Genomic DNA, 25,181 nt, shown 5'->3' with positions numbered 1-25,181 from the left:
GATTTTTCTCAAATACACACACACACACATACACACACACACACATGCAACCGCACTAAAAGATACAAGAACATTTTTAAGAAAGATATTGTTTCTTCTATCTCTGGCTAGTCTTAACTTCCCCTTTGTATTTACTATTTAGATTTTTACTATTCTAGATTAACTTGGCCTGGATTCAGTTGATTGGTCTGATTTTTTTCACTCTACGTTTTGAGGTTTATCAATTTTGTTTTGAGGATCAGTTAGCTTAAGTTTTTAAATTAATGTTAAGTAGTGTTCTCTCTCAAAAAAAAAAAGAAAAAAAAAAAAAAAAACCCAGTATGTTTACCTGTTCTCTTGTGGATTGGTATTTGAGTTGTTCCAGTTTGGGGATATTTAAAATAAAACTGCAATATATATTTCTGTACAAATAAGATTCTTCATTTTAATTTATGATGTTTTCTTAGCAGGATATAAAAATTAGGTCTCATAAAAAATAAATTCATAATTGTACTGTGCTCAGCTGTGTCCAACTCCTTGTGAGCCTTTGGAGTGTAGCCAACCAGGATCCTCTTGTCCATGAGATTCTCTAGACAAGAATACTGGAGTAAGTTGCTGTTTCCTCCTCTAGGGGATCTTTCTGACCCAGGAATCAAACTCACTTCTCCGGTATCCCCTCCACTGAAGGATGATTCTTTACCTGGTGAGCCATCAGGGAACCCCAGATAAAGCCAGAATCTTTAAAAGGAGACCCCTCTTTCTACACTAAAATAAAAATTATCTTAAAAAGGAGAAACATGGAAGAAAAAAATAACTCTCAGGTGGCTTCCTAGAAACAATCTTTTTTAAAGAAATGAAAAAATCGTCTCTGAGTGTTTGCAGCCATATTTAGCTCTTGCACAGGTTTCACGTTACAACTGATGCCATTGGGGCGTTCTGAATATATTCAAACTGGTTTTTAATTTTAAAGTTTTGGATTGCTTGTTTATTCAGGCACACAACTGAAGCAACACCAAATCTTTTCTGGAAATGGATTAATGTTTAAAATCACCCCCCACAGTTTACCATACATGCTAAAGAAAATATCGCCCACCTTCTACTACACACACATACACAAAGAACATACTCGGGGAAAAAAGGTACCATGAGTGAGAGTTGATAGAAGCAATAAACTGAAGAATTAGACTCACAAAGTTTGAAGATACTGTAATTATCAGATAGAGATCATGAAAATTTTGTTTATTGTTGTTGAGGAAATAAAAGAAGGAACTGAATAAATGACTGAAAAAACAAAAGACAGAAAAAATGACCAGACAAATTGAAAATATAATATCTAAAAGAGAAAATAGAACAGGTAAAAGAGAAAAACTATAATTGTTAAAAGGTAAATCTCAGTACATAGACTAGCAAGAAAAAAGACATACTTACAAAGTAAAATTTGTAAGCTGGAAATTCGTTTTTCTAAGGCTACCTAGAATGCAGCAGAGAAGGATAAAGAAAAGGAAAATGTGAAAGAAATGTTAAGAGACCTGGATAATACCATGACACTTTCTAATATACAGTTTCAGAGGGATAGAATAGAGAGCACATAAAAAGGAAATAGATGTATATCATCTCTCAAAATTACAGGCTGGCTTGCTTTCCCTTACTCACAATTTTTGAAATTGAGACATCATTCACATCACTTAAAATTTACCCTTTATGAGTATCTAACTCAGTGGTCTTTATTTATAAAGTTGAACAGTTAGCACCATCTAGTTCCAGCACATTTTCATCGTCTCCCAACAAATGGGGCTTTCTTGGGTGACTCAGTAGCAAATAACATGTCTGCCAATGTAAGAGTCATGGTTGGGAAGATCCCCTAGAGAAGGAAATGGAAACCCACACCAGTATTTTTACCTGGGAAATCCCATATACAGAGGACCCTGAGGGCTACATACAGTCCATGGGATCATGAAAGAGTCGACACAACTTAGGGACTAAAAAAGAGATACTATTCCCATCGAGAGTCACTCTTCATTCCATTTTCTGTCTATGTGGAATTATCTATTTTGCACATCTCAAATATATGAAATCTTCACATATGTGATCTTTTATTTCCTGTTTCTTTCACTTAGCTCAGGTCACGAGCTCCTTATTGCAAAAATCATGCTTAAATTGAAGAAAGTACAAGAAACCACTAGGTCACTCATGTATGACCTAATCTAATCATTTATGATTATACAGTGAAGGTGATGAATAGATTCAAGGGATTATATCTGGTAGACAGAGTGCCTGAAGAACTATGGACGGAGGTTCATAACACTGTACAGGAGGTGGTGAGCAAAACCATCCCAAAGAAAAAGAATTACAAGAAGGTAAAGTGGTTGTCTGAGGAGCCTTTACAAATGGCTGAGAAAAGAAGAGAAGTGAAAGGCAAAGGAGAAAGGGAAAAAATATATCCAACTGAATACAGTTCCAGAGAAAAGCAAGGAGAAATAAAAAGCCCTTCTTAAATGAACAATGCAAAGAAGTAGAAGAAAACAAAAATAACAGAATGGGAAAGACTAGAGATCTTTTCAAGAAAACTGGAGCTATCAAGGGAACATTTCATGCAAGGACGGGCACAGTAAAGAACAGGAACAATAAGGACCTAAGAGAAGCAGAAGAGAATATTAAGAGGTTGCAAGAAAGCTGAGCCCCAAAGAACTTATGCTTTTGAACTATGTTGCTGGAGAAGACTCTTGAGAGTCCCTTGGACTGCAAGGAGATCCAACCAGTTCTTCCTAAAGGAAATCAGTCCTGAACATTCATTGAAAAGACTGATGCTGAAGCTGAAACTCCCGTACTTTGGCCACCTGATGGGAAGAACTGACTCATTGGAGAAGACTCTGATGCTGGGAAAGATTGAGGACAAGGGGACGATAGAAGATGAGATGGCTGGGAGGACAAGGGGACGATAGAAGATGAGATGGCTGGGAGGACAAGGGGACGATAGAAGATGAGATGGCTGGATGGTATCACCGACTCAATGGACCTGAGTTTGAGTAAGCTCTGGGACTTGGTGATGGACAGGGAGGCCTGGTGTTCTGCAGTCTATGGGTTCGCAAAGAGTCAGACACAACTGAGCAACTGAACTGAAGAATACATAGAAGAAGTATACAAAAAGGTCTTAATGACCCAGATAACCACAATGGTGTGATCACTCACCTAGAGTCAGAAATTTTGGAGTGTGAATTCAAGTGGGCCCCAGGAGGCATTACGATGAACACAGAGGAGGTGATGGAATTTCAGCCGAACTATTTAAATTCTAAAGGATGATTCTGTTAAAGTGCTATACTCCATATGTCAGCAAATTTGGAAAACTCATCAGTGGCCACAAGACTAGACAAGGTCAGTTTTCATCCCAATTTCAAAGAAGGGTAGTGCCAAACAATGTTCAAACTACTCTACAATTGCACTCATTTCACCTGCTAACAAGGTTATGCTCAAAATCCTTCAAGCTAGGCGTCAGCAGTATGTGAACCTAGAAGTTTCAGATGTACAAACTGGGTTTATAACAGGCAGAGGAAGCAGAGATCAAATTGCCAACTTTCACTAATCTTAGAAAAAGCAAGAGAATTCCAGAAAAACATCTACTTCTGTTTCACCAACTATGCTAAATCTTTTGACTGTGTGGATCACAAAAAACTGTGGAAAACTCTTACAGAGATGTGAATACCAGACCATCTTACCTGTCCCTTGAGAAACCTGTATATAGGTCAAGCAGCAACAGTTAGAACTGTACACGGAACAACAGACTGGGTTGTTGCCACCCTGGTTATTTAACTTCTATGCAGAGTACATCATGTAAAATGCTGGGCTGGGTGAATCACAAGCTGGAATCAAGACTGCTGGAAGAAATATGAACAACATCAGATATGCAGATAATACCACTCTAATGGCAGGAGGTGAAGATAAACTAGAGAACCTTTTCTTGAGGGTGAAAGAGGTGAGTGATAAAACTTGCTTAAAAGTCAACATTCAAAAAACTAAGATCATGGCTTCCAGTCCTATCAATTCATGGCAAATAGAAGAGGGAAAAGTGGAAACAGTGACAGATTTTATTTTCTTGGGCTTGAAAACCACTGCAGATGGTGACTGTGGCCATGAAATTAAGACAATTGATCCTTTGAAGGAAAACTACGACAAATCTAGACAGCATATTAAAAAGCAGAGATATCACATGGCCGACATTGTTTGCATAGTCAGAAAAATGGTTTTTCAAGTAGTGATGTTCAGATGTGAGAGTCAGACCATAAAGAAGGCTGAGCAAGGAAGAACTGATGCTTTTGGATAGTGGTGCCAGAGAAGACTCCCGAGAGTCCCTTGGACAGCAAGCAAGGCTTCCCTGGTGGTTCAGTAGGTAAAGAATCCACCTGCAATGTGGGAGATCTCAGTTCGATCCCAGGGTTGGGAAGATCCCTTGGAGAAGGGAATGGCTACCCACTCCAGTATTCTGTGACCAGAGAATCCCATGGACTATAAAGTCAGATACAACTGAATGACTTTCACTTTTACTTCGGACAGCAAGGAGATCAAACCAGTTAATCCTAAAGGAAATCACCCTTGAATACATACTCACTAGAAGGACTGATGCTGAAGCTGAAGCTCCAATACCTTGGCCACCTGATGCCAAGCGTTGACTCATTGGAAAAAACCCTGATTCTCCAAAAGACGGAAGGAAAAAATAGGGGACAGCAGAGAATGAGAGGGTTAGATAGTATCACCAACTCAATGGACATGAGTTTGAGCAAACTCTGAAAGATAGTGAAAGACAGGGAAGCCTGGCATTCTGCAGTTTGTTAGGTAGGACATAGCGACTGAACAACAACAACAACAATTTGTAAAATTCATCCACACTGTAGCAAGTATCACTTCATTCCCTTTAGTGGCTGAATACTTTCCCATTGTATGGATATACCACTGTTTACGTCTCCATTAATCAGTGAGGTTCATCATTTGGGTCATTTCCACTTTTTGGTTACTGTCAATAGGGCTATTGTTTTGTTTGGTCTGATGGACATTCTACTCCAAAGCTTTAACTAACACTCTCTCAATACTAGTTTTTAACAACTATGCCTGGCCCTAAACCTTAAACGTATGTTATGATACTGGGAGCCACGCCCTAGGCAGTATGTGTTTAGATGTAATGAAATACATACATTCCATTATGTATGTATTTGTGGAATAATGTATGTAATAGTGGAAGAAATGTATGTAAAAGTGGAAGAAAGTATTTAAAAGTGGAAGAATACGTACTTCCACTTTTATAAATTCATGGGGTCACAAAGAGTCGGACACGACTGAGTGACTGAACTGAACTGAACTAAAGGGGCATCTCTGTGTTGGCATTTAGGCTGGATGTAAATATACTTAAAATATCCCATGCTTTCACTAACCTCATGGTCTTTCAAAGCAAAAAATTTAAAAACCTAAATAATTTTAACTCCTACTGAAATGTGTCCTGAAATAGATTTCTTACTGCTCTCTAAGGAAATCACAATACATTATCAATATTTTATTGTTTTTATTTTCTTCCTTGGAAGTCTGTGAAGAAGTCTGTACAAAAAATCAAACAGTTTTTTAAATCTTTATCAAACAAAACTATTTTAATGAATCTTTATTCTTTGTTAGAGATACTCTATCTGCTCTATGCAGCATCTGATTGAGAGAGATTTTTAATTATGCTAAGACTCATTGGAAAAGACTCTGATGCTGGGAGGGATTGGAGGCAGGAGGAGAAGGGGATGGCAGAGGATGATGAGATGGCTGGATGGCACCACTGACTTGATGGACGTGAGTCTGAGTGAACTCCGGGAGTTGGTGATGGACAGGGAGGCCTGGCATGCTGCGATTCATGGGGTCGCAAAGAGATGGACACGACTGAGCGACTGAACTGAACTGAAGGTACAACTGAGAGTCCCTTGGATTGCAAGGAGAACCAACCAGTCCATCCTAAAGGAGATCAGCCCTGGGTGTTCATTGGAAGGACTGATGCTAAAGCTGAAACTCCAATACTTTGGCCACCTCATGCGAAGAACTGACTCTGATACTGGGAGGGATTGGAGGCAGGAGGAGAAGGGGACAACAGTGGATAAGATGGCTGGATGGCATCACCGACTGGATGGACAAGAGTTTGGGTGAACTCTGGGAGATGGTGATGGACAGGGAGGCCTGGCGTGCTGCAATTCACGGGGTTGCAAAGAGTCAGACACGACTGAGCGACTGAACTGAACTGAACTGAAGGTACAACTGAACCTAACATGAAGCATGAAAGACATGCTTCGCTTTCAACTGCAGTCTTATTTCTGTCCTAGCTCACAAACTTTCAAGCCTAAGTCAGAATATGCTGTCTTTTCTCCTTCACTTAACATCTGATGTGTACAACTGAAGCATGAACAGCTGGTACTGATCAGAACAGGCCAAGCACTCAAAAACTTACATCAGTGGAGCAATGCCGGGGGTCAGACGTCCTTGGCAAAACTCACTAAACATTTTTGTAAAATTACTTACAGATTCATCAAGTTACCAGTAATATTTCTACATGGATGAGATCCAAAACACATTTATGTGCCTGTTGATGTGCTTTTCAAACTCAAGCAAAAAGTAAATAGTTGCCCAATCAGCATTACTGAAAATATGGGACCTGAGAGAAAGGTGCATAAGAGGCAAATTAAGTGAGAGGGGGAAAATAAAAAGGTATTCCCAGAGAGAGCTATTCTAGATGTTACTAGGATAACTTTTAAAAAGAAAATGACCTTGAAGGTTGGAAGTTCATTTGAGAGGGGGTAAAAGAAACAGTCAGGTCTGTGATCCAGAATAAAAAGGAAATGGAAGTGCTTTTATTTTGCCCCTAGAGCAATGGAAATTTATTGTGTGTATTTGGATATAGATTTTATTTTATTTTTTACTACCCTGGTGGGTGAGCTGAGCAAAAAAAAAAAACAAAAAAAAATCCATTTTATGACATTATGGACCTTTTAGACAGAGATTTAGGCCACTGGCAAGAAACATTAGTTTATTTGGGCAAAAGGTTAGTCCAAAGATAAGGCATCTTTCTCACTGGGCTGGCTTACCAAAGGGACTCTTCTTTTCCATACACCTTGAAACAAAGGGAAGGGTAAAAATTCTTAGGAAAATAAAATCTATGTTAGTTCTGTGAGACAGTGTGTTGTCACTGAGTACACAAATCTTGTTGGCTTACTTATAAAATAAGCAAATCAGATAGGGAAAGCTGTGAAATTAAAGCTTAAACTTAGGATGCGTTCTGTTTGTATTTCTTCAACAGGCTTCTGGGAAAGTAAACTCGTCTTTGATTTTCTCTTTGCTCCTCTCTTTGCTTGCTTTTCCTGTTGTTGTTCAGTTGCTTGGTTGTCTCTGTCTCTTTGAGATCCCGTGGACTGCAGCACGCCTGGCTGGCTTTGCCCTCAAATTATGGCAATTGTTTACTGTTTGAACGCATTTCTCTTTGAGAGACAGGATTATGTCTTTTTTAAAAATTATTCCCAGTGTCTGGCATATAGTAGCTGCTCAATAAATATACAGACTAAATCATTCATTTGCAGCAATCGAGATTATGAAAAGGCTGTCCTACAAACCATACTAGTTGAGATTAAGATCATTATTCCTTATTTAGAATCTTTTCTCTGAGAGCATGTAAATCCCTTGGGTTTGGGAGAAAAGAAAAAAAAAAAAAACTGGAAGAGTTCAGTGGATTGGCTTTCCTTGAAAGACAGCCAACACTTTTTTCTCCTGATCCATAATTAGAATAAAGTAAGGACAGCCATTTAGATGTTCTTTCAGCAGTTCCTAAATTAACCCAGACTCACAAGAGAAGGGGGAGGAAGAGACTGGGAGGGAAAAGAAGGAGAAGATAGAAGCAAAAAGAAAGGGAAGCAGAGGAGGACAGAGGAGGATTGGCTAAGAAATCTACTGCTGTGTTTGTCTGAAGACATTAGCACTTTTTATTTAATTGTACTTTTGGTCCCAAAATTTATTTTTACCACATGTGCCTTGTTTTAAACTAACTCCCAGAACTGTGCCACAAAATATTCCTGCTTCAACATCACACCTGGGTCCAGTTCAAGAACCTAACTACTTCTAGTCCACATGCTAAAGCCTTGCTCTCATATGCCAGGAAAAATAGCCAGTGCCATTTAACATCTGGACCCAATGTACTCTCTTTACTAATTTATATTTGTGTAATATTTTATTTACCAAAAGATAAAATCAGTAAAAGTAGATAGTGAAAATCATTTAGAAATTTTAATGAAAATCTGAATATAGTAAACGCAGATTTATAATTTATACTTTCATGATTTTAATGTTATATATGCCTAAAATGGAAAATATCTTTTAAATGCAACTAACTGCCCATCAGCAGTCAGGCATGAACCTGGGATGTATCCATTCTGTAGTACATATTCTGTATTTCAAATACATATTGAAGAGGTTCTAGCTTATCATTAATCCTGGTTCTTACTGAATTTGCATCATCAAAATGCAACACTTAAAAGCAATTTTTCAGTCTCTTGGATGATATAATTTTGGTTGTATCTTCTTTGCTCTATACTTAAGACCATTTTCAGTTTTACATCTATAAACACAATTTAGAATGATCAATGAGTTTTTAAATTTCCTCATGACTTTCTCCCCCAATCACCTTTTCTTACACATCTGTCTTCAGCATTTGCTGATTACAAACTGTATCAGGTAAGTTTGGTGCAGAGATATCATAACAGGTGAAAGAAGGGTGTCACACATCTTTTAAATAAAATGGAATGGTCTTGTTTTTCTCACAAATATAGATGGTAATGTGCTTTCTGTGTTAACAGTTAACTATGAGGAAACCAAATATCTTTTTCATCCTTAAAATTTTATTTTGGATCATTATTGATTTTTGAATTTGAGAAAATTTATCCAGGACATCATAATCTGAATGTCTGAAATTTTTGCTTATGAAATGAATTTCACTGTCAGATTATAGAATGTTCCTAATCTGTCTGCATTAGGATTCTGAATCATCTCGCAGTTGTGAAATATCTTCCTCTTACAGTTTTCTTCAATTTGCCATTATGGACAGAGTATGAGAAATTATGAGTCCAAAGTTACGTTCCACAAAAGAGTGGAGTACAAAGATGATGTCTCCAGTCCCCTTTTATATCTTCTCAAAAAGAGAACCTGAAGCATGAAACAGTAGTGATAGTTTATTTTAATAATTTACTATCCTTCTAGGTTCCTTAATTACTCTTGTGTTTGTTTATAATTTTTTTAAAGTATATCTGGGAATAATTGATAAGTAAGTTGACTCATTGGAAAAGACTCTGATGCTGGGAGAGACTGGGGGCAGGAGAAGAAGGGGACGACTGAGGACGAGATGGCTGGATGGCATCACGGACTCGACGGACGTGAGTCTGAGTGAACTCCGGGAGTTGGTGATGGACAGGGAGGCCTGGCGTGCTGCGATTCATGGGGTCACAAAGAGTCGGACACGACTGAGCGACTGAACTGAACTGAACTGAATGAGAAAATAATTCCTAGGATGATTAAATAGCAAATGTTTCAAGAAACAGAGAAAGATGAAATCACTAAGAACTCGTATCTCAAATATGTTAAAGGTTCCAATGGATTCAAATGATTATTACAAAACAGAGCTTTATTCTAGTTTCATAAAAATAGGTGTATCTTTCTCTTTATTTTTTGGAATAAAGAGAAAGAAAGAATAAAAGTCAAGAAATATCAATACTTGCAAATAGAGTTATTCCAAAATAATTAATAAACTAAAACTGGGTCATATGAACCTTAATGGTATATTGAGTTAATCAGATATTATAGCAAATACTTTAGAACAACAGAAATCAGCAGTATATATTTGTGAGTATGTTGAAACATACCACCCATTCTTACAATTCTGTACAATATTGGGACTAATACTCTGGCGTTCCATTTCCATTTTATTCACTGCAACATTCCTCATAAATCCAATTCAGCATCAGTTTTACTCTGGATCAGTCCTGAGGACTTTGATCTAGCTCACTGCCCCCACAGGTGGAAGAGTGTGAAAATCTTGATTTGGTAAACAACTTGAGCTTTTGATCTGAAAATAAATAGCTTCCACGGAAATAGGACCAAAATATATTTTATTTCTCTGGCTGTCTCTCTCGTTTTCACTCAGAAACTCCAACTGCATACAGATGACCTCTCTCCACATTTTATCTAGGAGCACCTAGTGGGTATCTCACACGTGCTGAAGAAAATGTCAAGTCTCTTTCAGGCATAGTGCTTCTTGGTACTTCTCTATTAGAAATAGCCATGGTCCTGGCAGGAATTGCTGGTCCAAGTGCACAGTTCTCTCATTGATAAAAGCAGCCCACAATTTCTTTATCAGTAGAGGGTACAAGTCTAGAGGAATGAATGATGTCTATTTATTCTCTTTAATAATTGACTGGAAGGGTCCCGAAGGATTACTGCTTGGGCCCTAATGTGTTACAGAGTTCAGGGAAGCAATGTGTCCAGATTTTTCCTACAACTCTCTCTTGATTTCCTTTTGCCTGAGATAGGATTCCACAACATTTGGCAGGGCTGGCTTTGAGTAGAGGCCACCTGCAAATACTTTTTTTTTCCTGAGGATGACTAAAAACATCTAATTACTGCGTCTTCACTTACTTTTGTTATGTCCTGGTAGGTTTTCTGCAATCTCCTTGAAAATGGATGCCCATTAAATTCCCTTAACTAACTGGTTAGATATGCAAATTTCATTACAACATTCTCTTTCCTTTTGGATAATTCAGACAATGTACAAAGCTAATGCATGTGGTGCGCTCATCCAAACATTTGCCAAAAAGGGCCCACATTTTATAAAGGCAGTGGTGCAAAAGAAAAGGCAATGTCTTAAACTGCAGTCCCTCTGTAGTTAAATCTAAAGGAAACATATGATTTTTTTGTCAATAAATGTTATATATTCTTATGTCAGAATTTGGAGGAAAACAAAACAGGAACGAAAATATGGCCTGTGTCATACTATGCTCATGATTATTAACCCGAGCTGAAGACAGATATAGAGAAAAGAGATGGAATGGTATTTTAAATTTGAAATTCATTTGTCTTAACTGTTTATGCTGTGACAATATTTTGGTTGATTCCTTTTAAGTTGAATAAAAATAATTATGTTAAATATTCAATTTTACAAAATTGGCATCACATTGTAAATTTAGCTTTATATTCTCCTTTTTCACTTAAATTTATATTTGAGCATTTTCTATGTCATCAAACATTACTTGAAAATACATTTTAATGGCTTCATAATAGATTATTTTAAAGAAAAAATACCACATATTTAACTAATCTCCTATTGTTAGACACTTAAATTGCATCCAATTTTTCATTATTATTAAAAAAAATTATAAACAGTATTATATGTAAGTTTTTGACTGAGTATCTCTGATTGTTGGTTTCTCTGGGATGGATTTCTTGGAATAGACTTACTACTCAAAGTTTATGGTATTTCTAAGGCTTCTGAAGATACGACCAGCTTGCCCTCCCAAAAGGGGTTTATGTATTTACAGTTGGTTAAGTGCCTTTCAAAGCATTGATTCTAAGGCCAAAAAACTTTTTAAACTCTCTTCTGCCCCATTTCAGAGCTGAAGTGTCAAATCAGATGGTTCATTTATTTATCTGACTTACTTTCCCAGAAGCATGCAAAAATGTGTTTGTTCCGACAAATTCTAGTCTTTTAACATTTCCCATAGGTTATTAAGATAACATGACCTAATAAGAAAATTCATTTAAAGGTGACAAATTTTGCCTCTGGTTGGGTGACCCAACTTACTTAGAAATATTTTCTTTCATTTTTGAGTGCCTATTTTGAGCAAACTTGCCAAGGTCCACACAATTTTGGAAGGGAAGGATTATTGATCCTGTTGTTTGTATGGACGTTGAAGATGACACTGAGAAAGCTTTGTCCCATATGACATATATAATACATGGCAGAGTCATGATTCAAAACTCAGGTCTAATCCTATAGGCTGGTAGAAAACATTTGCAAATGATACAACCAACAAGGGCTTAGCTTCCAAAATAAACAGATTGCTTCTACAATTCAGTAACAAATAAACAACCAATCCAATTGAAAAGTGGGCAGAAGACCTTAATAGACATTTTTCCAGAGAAGACAAACATATGGCTAACAGACACATGAAAAGATGCTCATCAGCGCTAATTATTACAGAGATGCAAATCAAAACTAAAACAAGGTATCACCTCATACTAGTCAGAATGACCATCATACAAAAGTCCACAAACAATAAATGCTGGAGAGCATGTGAAAAAAAGGGAACTCGCTTACATTGTTGGTGGAAATATACATTTGTGCAGTCACTATGGAAAACAGTATAGAAGTTCCACAAAAAACTAAAAATAGAGTTACCGTATGATCCAGCAATCCCACTCCTGGGCATAAACCCAGACACAACTATAATTCAAGAAGATGCCTGCACCTCTGTGTTCACAGCATCTTTATTCACAACAGCAAAGACATGGAGACAGCCTGAACATCCACGGATAGCTCTGTTTACAGGAGCCAAAACATGGAAACAACCTAAAGGTCCATTGATAGATACATGGATAAAGATGTGGTGTGTATACAACGGAAGACTACTCAGCCATAAAAAAGAATGCAATAATGCCATCTGCAGCAACATGGATGGACCTAGATTATAAGTGCAGTCAGAAAGAGAAAGACAAATATCATATACTCTCACTTATACGTGGAATCTAAAATATGACACAAATTCACATATCTAATAACCAAAATCAACTTAGATACAGAGTACAGACTTGTGGTTGTCAACGGAGAGGAGAGGTAGGGGAGGGAAGGACTGGGAATTTGGGTTAACAGATGAAAAGTATATATAAATAAATGGATAAACAATACGGTCCTATAGGATAGCACAGGGAACTATTCTCAGTATCTGAGATAAATCAAATGGGAAAGAATATTAAGATGAACATATATATATATGCATATATATATATATCTGAGTCAGTTTGCTATATAACAGAAATTAAACACAACATTTTAAATAAACTGCACTTCCTTAACTTTCTCGACAAGGTTAGGAGGGGAACATCAGAGGACTGTCAAGAGCTACAGCTGGGGCCGGCCCTAGGCTGCGTGTACTTCCCCGGTCCAAGCCGCTCAGGTTCGGCGCTCAGGCAGCCCTCAGAGGCACAGATTCGGCTGGGACTGCGCTCCGTGCCCTTCCCAGGTCCGAGTAGCTCAGGAGTTTGGCGAGCGCGATCGCCGCGGTTTGTCACCTTTTCTGCCGCTGCTGCTCAGCTTTCTGGGTGGACCGCTGGCGGCCCCCGTGAGGCAGATTGTGACTGTCCAGCACCCCCAGAAGTCTTAGCAAAGAAGCCTGCTTGCAGTTAGGTAGATAAAGTCTCTCCGGGTCTGCAATTGCCCCTTTCCAGTCCTTACGGCTCTGGCTGCCTGTCCCCGTGGGGGATGGTCTGCAGCCGGCTTTTCCGTTCCGTCCTTCATTCTGTGCTCGGTCCTGGCGGTGTCTTATGTTCGAGCTTTTCGTGCGGTAGCTATCCCACAGGCTGGTTTGCTAGCCCAAGTTAGATTGTTCTGGTTGCGCGTGGGGCGTTCCTGCCCGATTCTTACAAAGCACTGCAGCCCGTGCCTCCCGCGCGTCCCTGCCCTGCCCCCACTTCCCAATGGCGGATGCAGGCGTCTGTGCTGCTTTTCCGCTGGGGGAGTTACTGTTGGGCTTGTAATCTCTTGGTTTTAATTATTTCTTTATTTTTCCTTCCTGTTATGTTGCCCTCTGTGTTTCCAAGACTCGCCACAGACTCGGCAGGGAGAGTGTTTCCTGGTGTTTGGAAACCTCTCTTCTTAAAATTCCCTTCCCGGGACGGAGCTCCCTCCCCACCTCCTTTGTCTCCTTTTTCGTCTTTTATATTTTTTCTTACCTGTTTTTGAAGACAATGGTCTGCTTTTCTGGTTGCCTGATGTCCTCTGCCAGCCTACAGAAGTTGTTTTGTGGAGTTTGCTCAGCGTTGAAATGTTCTCTTGAGGAATTTGTGAGGGAGAAAGTGGTCTTCCCGTCCTATTCCTCCGCCATCTTTATACCACTTCACACCAGTCAGAATGGCTGCGATCCAAAAATCTGCAAGCAATAAATGCTGGAGAGGGTGTGGAGAAAAGGGAACCCTCCTACACTGTTGGTGGGAATGCAAACTAGTACAGCCACTATGGAGAACAGTGTGGAGATTCCTTAAAAAATTGCAAATAGAACTACCTTATGACCCAGCAATCCCACTGCTGGGCATACACACCGAGGAAACCAGAATTGAAAGAGACACATGTACCCCAATGTTCATCGCAGCACTGTTTATAATAGCCAGGACATGGAAACAACCTAGATGTCCATCAGCAGATGAATGGATAAGAAAGCAGTGGTACATATACACAATGCAGTATTACTCAGCCATTAAAAAAAAATTCATTTGAATCAGTTCTGATGAGATGGATGAAACTGGAGCCGATTATACAGAGTGAAGTAAGCCAGAAAGAAAAACACCAATACAGTATACTAACACATATATAATATGGAATTTAGAAAGATGGCAATGACGACCCTGTATGCAAGACAGGAAAAAAGACACAGCTGTGTATAACGGACTTTTGGACTCAGAGGGAGAGGGAGAGGGTGGGATGATTTTGGAGAATGGCATTCTACCATGTATACTATCATGTAAAAATTGAATCGCCAGTCTATGTCTGACGCAGGATACAGCATGCTTGGGGTTGGTGCATGGGGATGACCCACTGAGATGTTATGGGGAGGGAGGTGGGAGGGGGGTTCATGTTTGGGAACACATGTAAGAATTAAAGATTTTAAAATTTAAAAAAAATTAAAAATAAAAAAAAAATAAAACGTTTTTGAGACACAGTCTGAAGAAGCAACTTTTTGTTTCAAAAGTGGTTGAGAATGAACAGGCCTCCACTTCCTTACACTACCTGTAAGGTTTCCCTGGTGGCTCAGACAGTAAAGCATCTGCCTGCAATGCAGAAGACCCAGGTTCAATTCCTAGGTTGGGAAGATCCCCTGGAGAAGGAAATGGCAATCCACTCCAGCACTCTCGCCTGGAAAATCCCATGGACAGAGGAGCCCGATAGGCTACAGTCCTTGGGGTCACAAAGAGTCAGACACGACTGAGCAACTTCACTTTCACTTTCCTTACACTCCTAGTCAGCAGTATATACTGAGCTTACCCATAGCCCACTCAGGTTCTGGTCCCGTTCTGTTCTGGTTCTATGGGCCATTATATGTAGTTGTGAGCAGCTAAAGTAAATAATAAAAAGATTAACAAGGTGTTTTATGACAGTGAAAAGTATACTTCTTTTTCTAATATTTACTTTATCTCCACCTTTTATACCTGGGTAAAATTAATAATCTCTAACTAGAAACTCCCTCCAAAAAGCATTAATTAAACTCTGTCTTATAGAGAATACAGTAAATGATGCTTCTTTGAAAAGTCATCTTCTCCAAACAACAGATGCGAAGCTTAGCTTCAAAAGTATGATCGGTGGGACTTTTTGGTTACCATCTGCATGTGTGTATGAACAGTGGGGGCTTCCCTTGTGGCTCAGATGGTAAAGAAACTGCCTGCAATGTGGCAGACTCAGGGTCAGTTCTTGGGTTGGGAAGATCCCCTGGAGAAGGAAATGGCAATTCACTCCAGTACTCTTGCCTAGAGAATTCCATGGACAGAGGGGCCTGGCAGGCTACAGTCCATGGGGTGGCAAAGAGTCAGATAAGACTGAGCGACTACATTTGATCCTTGGTTCTATGAACAGTGGGACTCCATTGTTCAGCTCGTAGAAGCTGCCATTGAAAGTAGGCCTTGTGAAGTGGGAGGAAAGAGCACTGCAATGAGAGGTAGATTCAAGCCTTAGATCTTCCACCAGGACAAGCTGAGCTTTGAGTCAAGGCCCCTAATGCGACTCAATATGCTCTCCTTTAAGAATTACCTATGTTAAGAATTCTTCATGAAATTCTTGAGATGAAATAATGCAATGCGTGAGAGAGAGAACACGCTATACTACACATGTGGAGGAGTAATGAATACTATCCTGGTTCTGCGCCAAAGAACCCAGATGAACCCACCTGTTCCAGAGGGTGTGAATTCTGGATTGGTTTCTCAGTCTCCCCAAACTTGAGTTTCTGATTCCAGAAAACAGAAATAAGAATTATTTTCTTATTACACAAAGAATTACTCAAAGGGCTGTTGTGAGGTTGGAGATAACATACGCCAAGCATCTGGTCTAGTTGTTGACACACAAAAGGGGCTGAACAAATGATAAGTGGGATAAAAACAAGTTGATAATAAGGGTTAGAGATAGTTCATGACAAGTATCTAGTCTAGGTCTGGTCATGCAGCAGGTGCATACTAAACACTAAGTGGGATTATAACGACAGTGATAATAGTCACAATAAAACGGTTGCTACTGATGGTGATGAAGACAATGACAATGACAAGGATTATGATGATGAAAGAAAAGAAATGCTATACAAGATAACTGGAAAATTTTATCTGGAAGCAACATGGTGTAGTCAAAAAGTGAAATGAATTTTGAGTTTGGAAACTGATTTGACCTCTTAGTCATATTTTGAACTTGTAAAAGTTATTAACTTCTCTGAGCCTAGATTTTCTCATCTGTATGAAGTCTGGTATTTCTTAGAAAGGAGATGTAATTAAAGCATGTAATCCAACTGCTGCCATCTAATATATTCTGGATACACATTAGCCCCTTTCCCTCCTTCTGCCATCGACATACATATAGAGACCAGCTTTTTTTTTTTTTTTTCATTTTCTTTCAAGTTTTGGACACTGGTATACTCTCCACACTAAAGAGTTTGTTTTTTTTCCCATTCTTTTATAATACAAGTCTATATCTCATAAATGAGAACAAAACTTTATACAATAAAAGACTCCTGCTTTTTCTGCCCCTTCAAAAAAAGGAAAGTGGGTATCTCAATATCTAACACTATCAGACACAAACTGAGATGATCATATATTAATATTATCATACATAAATTAAGATGATCTATATAAAGGTAAATATGCCTACTGTAATAAGTAAACTTCCACATTACACTAATTTATCATAAAACATGTTGATTCTTCAAAGGCATAAAGTCTAACTGTAATAGGTTGCCATGGAGGACTCTGTTTCTTACAGGTTAAAACTATCTTCAACAAGAGGCTTGCAAGGGCATGTCAGGCACTGGTATCCAGCCGGCAAACGAGGGGAGAGAGAAGATCATGTGGGGGAGGATTTGCACAGGCCAAGCCTGGAAGGACGCAATTCACTCATATTCCACTGTCGAGTGCCAGTCACATGGCACCAGTTATATGCAGAGAGAGTAGTGAGAGCAAGACTATCTAGCTGAGAAGTCACTTTCCAGCAACAAACTTTATGGAAGAGGAGTCTTATGGTGGAGAGTTTGTCATATTTGCCAGTTAGCTTTTCTTGCCCTCAACTATCCATATCCTTCCTGCCAAACACTGTACACACTCTCCATTTGCCCAAGGCAGGCAACCCAATATCCACTTCATACTCTCCATTCAACTCAAAGCCCCGGATCTCCAGAAGATTCACAGTCCTCTTATTCATGTCCATTCCTGGCTTCTCGGGTCCAGTGGCCTAAGGCCTGAAAGAACAATCTATCTGCAGTTTTCTACAGATTAACCGCTAAATAAGAGTGAAGCAGCTGCCCACACGGATACTCACCATGGAAACCAGTTTCAAATGGAAGATGTCAGCACAGCAACTGTGGAGACCTCCTACTTTGAGGGCAAGAAAGTTTCTTAAATAGCCCAAGATTCATGGATATACCCCCTCTTTCCTTGTTCTCCATGATCCGAGGCTCAGAACTATCTGAGGTTCTTCCTTGTCCATATTTAAAAAGGAAATTGGGACAAATGGACAACTTGGAGACTGAATAACTTCTGTGGACTACTTCTTATGCAAATGTGGTGTATCATGAATTGTTTTAAAGCTTGACAAATTAAAGGGGATTTTTAAAAGGTTAGTCACATCGTCTCTTGGCAAGATCATTTCTTCCACATATTATTAGAACACTGATCCATTTCCTTATAGATTATTTCAAATTCCAGTAACATTTGACAAAGTTGAACTTCACCTGAGACATGAGCTCATGAAAAAGAGTGACAATAAAGAAATCCCTCACCATTTTGTGTTCTGGGAAACAGCTTACTACCAAGGATCACTCTTCCCCATATGCCGTAGATAAGGGTGGTCCTTGCTAAAGAAAGCAAGTATATTCCTAAACCCACTGTGAACCAGTATGACACATTAAAGCATTTTATATTTAAGTGCATTTTATTTATTTATGAAAGATTATGTAACCAAAATGGTTTTATTTAAAGGAAATGTTCTAATCTTACCCATAAATGATAAAATTCACACAATCATAAAATACACAAATAAGTAGCCTTTCAAAATTATTTCTATTGATAAAAATACATGAAATCAACAACAAAAAGATTCATAAGGCAAATGAGAGCTGAAAAAAATAATACAATGGATTTTCTGGTAAAAAACAAAAACCTAAAGTCAATAAGGAGATGAAGAATGGCTTCATAAACTTTGACCATAGCCCTAAACTGAAGAAGATGTTTATGTATAAACCATTCAGAAAGATTTCATTTGGTCGTCTTCATCATAGCTCATGAAGCCCTGCTTCAGAAAGGCAATAGTGCACACTATTTGAAACATGTAAAATTAATGATTATGAGGCCTGTGATTTCTGCAGTTCCAAGTTAGCATCATTATTCCAGTTTTTAATACTCACATTCTTTATAACGAGCTTTGCATTTTCTTTGGGTGGATATATTGCAATTCCACATAGCTTAATGGGGAAATTGTGTTAGGATAATACAGGAATAAAAGGTGCCCCTTAATTTCCTTTTTTTTTTTTTTTTGTTAAGACTCCAGAGTCCCTTGGACTGCAAGGAGATCCAACCAGTCCATTCTAAAGGAGATCAGCCCTGAGTGTCCTTTGGAAAGAATTATGCTAAAGCTGAAACTCCAGTACTTTGGCCACCTCATGTGAAGAGTTGACTCATTGGACAAGACTCTGATGCTGGGAGGGATTGGGGGCAGGAGGAGAAGGGGACGACAGAGGATGAGATGGCTGGATAGCACCACTGACTGGATGGACGTGAGTCTGAGTGAACTCCGGGAGTTGGCGATGGACAGGGAGGCCTGGTGCGCTGCGATTCATGGGGTCGCAAAGAGTCGGACACGACTGAGCGACTGAACTGAACTGAACTGAAGGGAAAAATAAAGTATTGTATAATGTGAAAGTGAAAGTCGCTCAATTGTGTCCGACTCTTTGTGACCTCATCGACTGTATAGTCCATGAAATTCTCCAGGCCAGAATACTGGAGTGGGTAGCCTTTCCCTTCTCCAGGGGATCTTCCCTGCCCAGGGATCGAACCCAGGTCTCCTGCACAGCAGGCAGATTCTTCACCAGCTGAGCCACAAGGGAAACCCAAGAATACTGGAGTGGGTAGCCTATCCCTTCTCCAGGGGATCTTCCCGGCCCAGGAATTGAACTAGACTCTCCTGCATTGCAGGAGGATTCTTTACCAACTGAGCTATTGTATAATAGTCAAATAAAACTTCACCAAAAAGTATAGTGCAGTTTTTATGTTGCTATTGGTGTGTGCATGCTAAGTCACTTCAGCCGTGTCCGACTCTCTGCAATCCCATGGACTCTAGCCCACCAGGGTCCTCTGTCCATGGGATTATCCAGGCAAGAATACTGGAGTGGGTTGCCATGGACAGGCCAAAATCAACCATATAGATAGAGTTCTCTCTGTCACTCAAAAATGCTGGAATTTTAGGGAGCACACTACAAAGTTTCCTTTATTCTCCCAAGGTTTTTTGCCTTAATTACCATATCAGTTATCAGATATGTGGGAGCTCAGGGATGACAGATGAACTTACTTTAAGGATGGACACTATATACGGTCTTTCCAGGTAGTGCTAGTGCTAAAGAATCCGCCTGCCAATGTAGGATTTACAAGAGACTCAGGTTCAAACCCTGGGTTGGGAAGATCCCTGGAGTAAGGAATGGCAACCCACTCCAGTTATTTTTGCCTGGAAAATTCCATGGAAAGAGGAACCTGGCAGGCTACAGTCCATGGGGCTACAAAGAGTCAGACACAACTGAGTGAATAAGCACACACATACAGACACTATATATACACATACACAATATAATCTCAAACACTCTTGTTCCACAAACCAACAAAATATTAAAAATATTTGCACATTTCATGTTTCTAACCTTATTAGCCAGTTCTAGACTGTCTTTTAACCTTGAAATTGACACAAACATCCATTAATGGGCCATGTGCTCCTGCTATGTGCTTCTGAAAATATAATCATTATATTTTCAGTATTTGGCAGCTACAAAAAAAAATTGTGCCTCTGCTCACACTTATCATAACCCAGAAGTAAGGAAATAAAAACATCCTTTAGGCAATGAAACAGTAAAATCAAAAAAGTTCCATTCAGATTGCATGAAAATGCACAGCCACTTTCATGCAGCAGCCTATTCAGTGCACAAGAGCACAGGCAGCAGTACCAGGCAGCCTAAGTGTGACTTCAGGCCCCACCTCTTCTCTCTATATGCACTGACCAACTTATTTAATCAGTCTGTGCCTCTGTTCTTACCTGTAAACTGGAGATGAAAATGGTGGTGGCTTAGTCACTAACTCATGCCCAACTCTTGCTGTGCCCTCCAGGCTCCTCTGTCCATGGGATTCTCCAGGCAGGAATACTGGAGTGGGTTGTCATTTCCTTCTCCAGAGGATCTTCCCGACCCAGGAATCAAACCCGATTTCCTGCATCGCAGGCAGATGATTTACCAACTAAGCTATGAAGGAAGCCTGGAGATGAACATAATGGTACCTATATCTAGTATATCTAGCCTATCCCTTCTCCCTGGGTTGGGAAGATCTGCTGGAGAAGGGATAGGCTACCCACCCCAATGTTCTTGAGCTTCCCTTGTGGCTCAGCTGGTAAAGAATCCACCTTTAATGTGGGAGACCTGGGTTCGACCCCTGGCTTGGGAATATCCCCTGGAGAAGGGAAAGGCTACCCAACCCATTCCAGTATTCTGGCCTAGGGAATTATTCCATGGACTGTATAGTTCATGGGGTCGCAAAGAGTCAGACACGACTAAGTGACTTTCACTCACATATCATGGCATTTTTTGAGGCCACAATGGTTAATACATTCAAAGTGCTTCAGGAGTGCCTGGCACAAAGGAAGTGCATTTTAAAATGTCTAAGATTTTAAAATTAAAAAAATAAAAAACTAATAAAAAAAATAAAAAAAAAATAAAAGTAGCTTAAACCAGTGGAAAATAAAATAAAATAAAATAAAATGTCTTTTCTCCTCAATGTGTTGTTATTATCATCATCACTATCACCATCACCATCATCATTCCTGGCCAGAAAGACTAGCTTATAACTAGAGTAGATGAAGCAATATAATTAAAGATACAGATGAAAGTAGTTGATTACAGTAAGTCCCCAGGAGAAGGATGTATTCTAACAATAAGAAAAAAAATCTAGAAAAACTACAAAGAAGGCTGGAGGATGACAAGTACACTAATTTATAGCCACTCCACGAGGTATTTAGAAACAAACCTGTAGACATTCCCCTGTGACCCAACATCCCAAAATCCATTGAATATTTTTCACATCTTGGGACTCCTTTCAGAATGGACAACCAAGAAAAACAGGTTGATCCATTTATTATTATTCCTAGTTTATTTTTATAAATGGAAACATATTTGATCTTAAAAAACAAAAAAAAATACAAATTTTATTTTCTTATGAAACAGTGCAGGGTTTAAAGAAACAAAATTCTTACAGTTGTATAAAGCGTCTGCCTGCAATGCAGGAGACTCAGGTTCGATTCCTGGGTCAGGAAGATCCCCTGGAGAAGGAAATGGCAATCCACTCCAGCACTCTTGCCTGGAAAATCCCATGGACGGAGGAGCCTGATAGGCTACAGTCCATGGGGTCGCAAGGAGTCGGACACGACTGAGCGACTTCACTTCACTTCTTTTAAAGACAGAGTCATTGTTGTCCCACTTAGTACTGCTACCAGACCTTTGTTATTGGTTTTAATAATCCCAGTCTGGTTTGGCTTATTCCAGGTGTTAAGGCAGAGGTGCTAAATATATTATCAATACCTTCTTATTACATTAGAAAAACTTAGCATAGAAAGAAGGGTGGATGGAGATGCTGGGCAGATTTGAAGTGGAAATCTGCTCTTCTGTTTCTGATAGACTTTGAACAAGGTATTTAACATCTTTCATCATTTGTTTTCTTGACTATAAATTGGGAGAATGATATAATTTATAAAATTAAAAGAGAATAAATAAAATACTGTAAGTAAAATCATTGGCACATTGCCAAATCTCAATCAATATTAGCTCCAATCTACCGCCCCTGCTGGCTTTTCTGAAAATCAACCACCACCAAAGATACTTGTACATTTCCCTAGTAGGACCAGGTTAATTACATTTCTCTTCATTCTCCTGATTCTATGCCTTTTTAGCTATCACTTTTAATTATGAATAAACCCTTAAACAAAAATGCAATTCAAATCAAGGAAATCAAACCAATATTTATGGAGCAATTCCCTCATGTTAAGTATGGTGTTTAATTATCTAGTCAATTTTATGAGATTTGTATTATTATCCCAAAGAACTGATAAGATCAAGGCTTAAAGTAATTCATCGGACATAGTTAATAAGTCTTAGAATAGAGTTTTACACTCCTAGCCAACTTCAAAGTTGTCTAGGCTTTTCTAGCTTTCTCCAGGAGTTCTGAACCCTTAAAAGTAAAGGGCATTTTTTCTATTTAACTTAAATTGAGTGATGTCTTGCTTGCAATGAGATAGATGTTCATCTAACTTTCTGGAATACAGTAGTAAACCAAAGAGAGAGGCCTTGCTGAAATGGGGCTTACAAACATTGGGAGGAAAGGGAGATCAGACAGTTTATAACATCTATTTTCTATTATATAAAGTATACAAAGACTCTCCATGGAGGTGCCTTTCTAGCAGAGATGCAAATAACATAAGGAGCAGACATGACAATATCCAGTAGAGGAGCCTTCCATGCAGAGCATGAGCTAAAGGTTGAGTGGTGCAAGTCGGGCCGTCATGTTTGTGGAACTGAGATGAGGCCAGTGGAGTGAAGCAGATGGTCAAAAGTGGTGAGTGGTAGGTCATGAAGTAAGCAAGAGTGCTGCCTGACATTTTTATTAGACTATACAGGTCATGTGAAGGACTTCTGCTTTATTTCAATAAGATGAGAAATATCCCAGTAATGGAGAATTGATGAGAGGAGTTCTATGATAGGAAGAGAACAGACTGTGAAGGGAACAAGAACAAAAACATAGAGACTAGGAAATTGTTGCCATACTAGGAAATGCTATTGGGAGGAATTATTACAATACAAGCAAATCTCCAGGTCAGATTATTTTCTTCCATTTATCTCCAAATCATTATTCTTTCTTCTTTTACCACTTAATTTAACCAAACTTGACACTTCTCATTTCCTGTGATACTTTCAACCTCTACACATCAAAATGCCTTACAAGATACCACGATTTACTATAATGTCTAGAAATTAAGAGAGTGAAGTACGATGTAAAGTTTTCTTTCTGTGCAAGGCCAATTGCTCCAGCCACACTGGTCTCCTTGCTGATTCAGAGGAACATCCACATAAAATCAATATGTCACAGAAGAAACATCACAAATGAGTGGGAGAATGACAGTAAGTAATTCCAGGACAACTGTTTATATGTGTGGGGGAAAATTTTTGATCCCTACTGAACATCATTTACAAAAATTAATACCAAGAATTTGAACAACATAAATGAGTGAAAAATTTCCAACAAATATGGAATCTTATTTTAAAAATATGAGAGTGGGAGGCTAGTGTTAAGATTTCAAGGTAGGAAAACTCTGACTAAATAAGATGCTCAAATATATAAACCATGAATATCAACCCCTCCTATCAACTTTATTCTTTCTGACCTTATATTGCAGGTTGGCAAAAACAGGTTCCTGTCCTGCTGGACCATGACAGATTTATTCGCTGTGCAGAGAAATTATAACAGTGAAATATCTAGTTATAGGGCTTTATGCTCTTTGGCAATACATACAACAGTTTAGACTGTTTTTTGTTAAATGAAAGGAAATTTTTCTCAATGATCCATTAATCATAAATACAGTTTCTATACGTGACATCTAAACACTTTCAATTTATCTATAAAATACATAGACAATAATACATTTTCTTACTGTATAAAAATTAAAGTCTGGTAAGATTGTATAAGTTTAAATGCTTTGGGATGTTTTAAGCATGCTAAAAATAACAACTATTATTAAAACTAAGTCAAATATAGGTTAAAAGTAGAGATCTAAGGCATGCATTATGAAAACTGTTAAATTTTGAAAGTCACTTCTCTTTAGGTTTTCTGGTTAGCTGAGACAAAACTGGGAAGTCCTGATTTATCAAATAAATTGTTTTTTCCCTCTGTTTCATTCTACTAGAGTAGATTTGGCCAGTTACTATTTTGACAGATATGTAATCTCTCTGGATCAAATGTAACCACAGTGATTATTCACATTAAGCCCTCGATTTTGCCAAAAAACGGAAAACATGAGAGATTTCTAAAACGTTAGACACATGGGAGCCTCAATTTTTCTCAATTGAACTTTCTTTTTTTTTTTTTTCTAAAGTATTCAAACTGCTTTGGATGGGATATTGTTTTGTGCGTTTGAATGAGATAAATCACTCATATAAGGAGATGATCCCAGAATGTAGTTTGATGAGCAACCACAAAGCACCAGGGAAAATTCACACACACACACACACACACTGTGGCTATTATCTCAATAAACAAGCCAAAACAACAAAGAATTGAGATATTAGGTAGCAAAACACAGTCCACTTTTGTTGATATAACTGATACAGGTTAGACAGAATTGTTATGTGTACTTAGATGACAATGTGGAGATGTGAGACAGCCAGAAAAAGAAGACAAGG

General features: G+C 38.7%; 1 protein-coding gene across 3 annotated transcripts in view; it reads right to left on the bottom strand.

Annotated features, from left to right (window-relative positions):
* The window catches only part of LOC138072308 (lysozyme C, kidney isozyme), a 55,482-nt gene extending 41,353 nt beyond the window's left edge, over positions 1-14,129 (bottom strand). For all 3 annotated transcript variants that reach the window (XM_068963425.1, XM_068963424.1, XM_068963426.1), the window contains exon 1: positions 13,975-14,129. The gene's annotated coding sequence lies outside the window, so the exon portion shown is untranslated. The remainder of the gene's footprint in view (positions 1-13,974) is intronic.
* Positions 14,130-25,181: the final 11,052 nt, after the last annotated feature.

The sequence above is a fragment of the Capricornis sumatraensis genome, unplaced genomic scaffold, assembly GCF_032405125.1.
Source record: "Capricornis sumatraensis isolate serow.1 unplaced genomic scaffold, serow.2 scaffold1, whole genome shotgun sequence".
Classification (NCBI taxonomy): Eukaryota; Metazoa; Chordata; class Mammalia; order Artiodactyla; family Bovidae; genus Capricornis; species Capricornis sumatraensis.
This window is presented reverse-complemented; position numbering and strand designations above follow the sequence as displayed.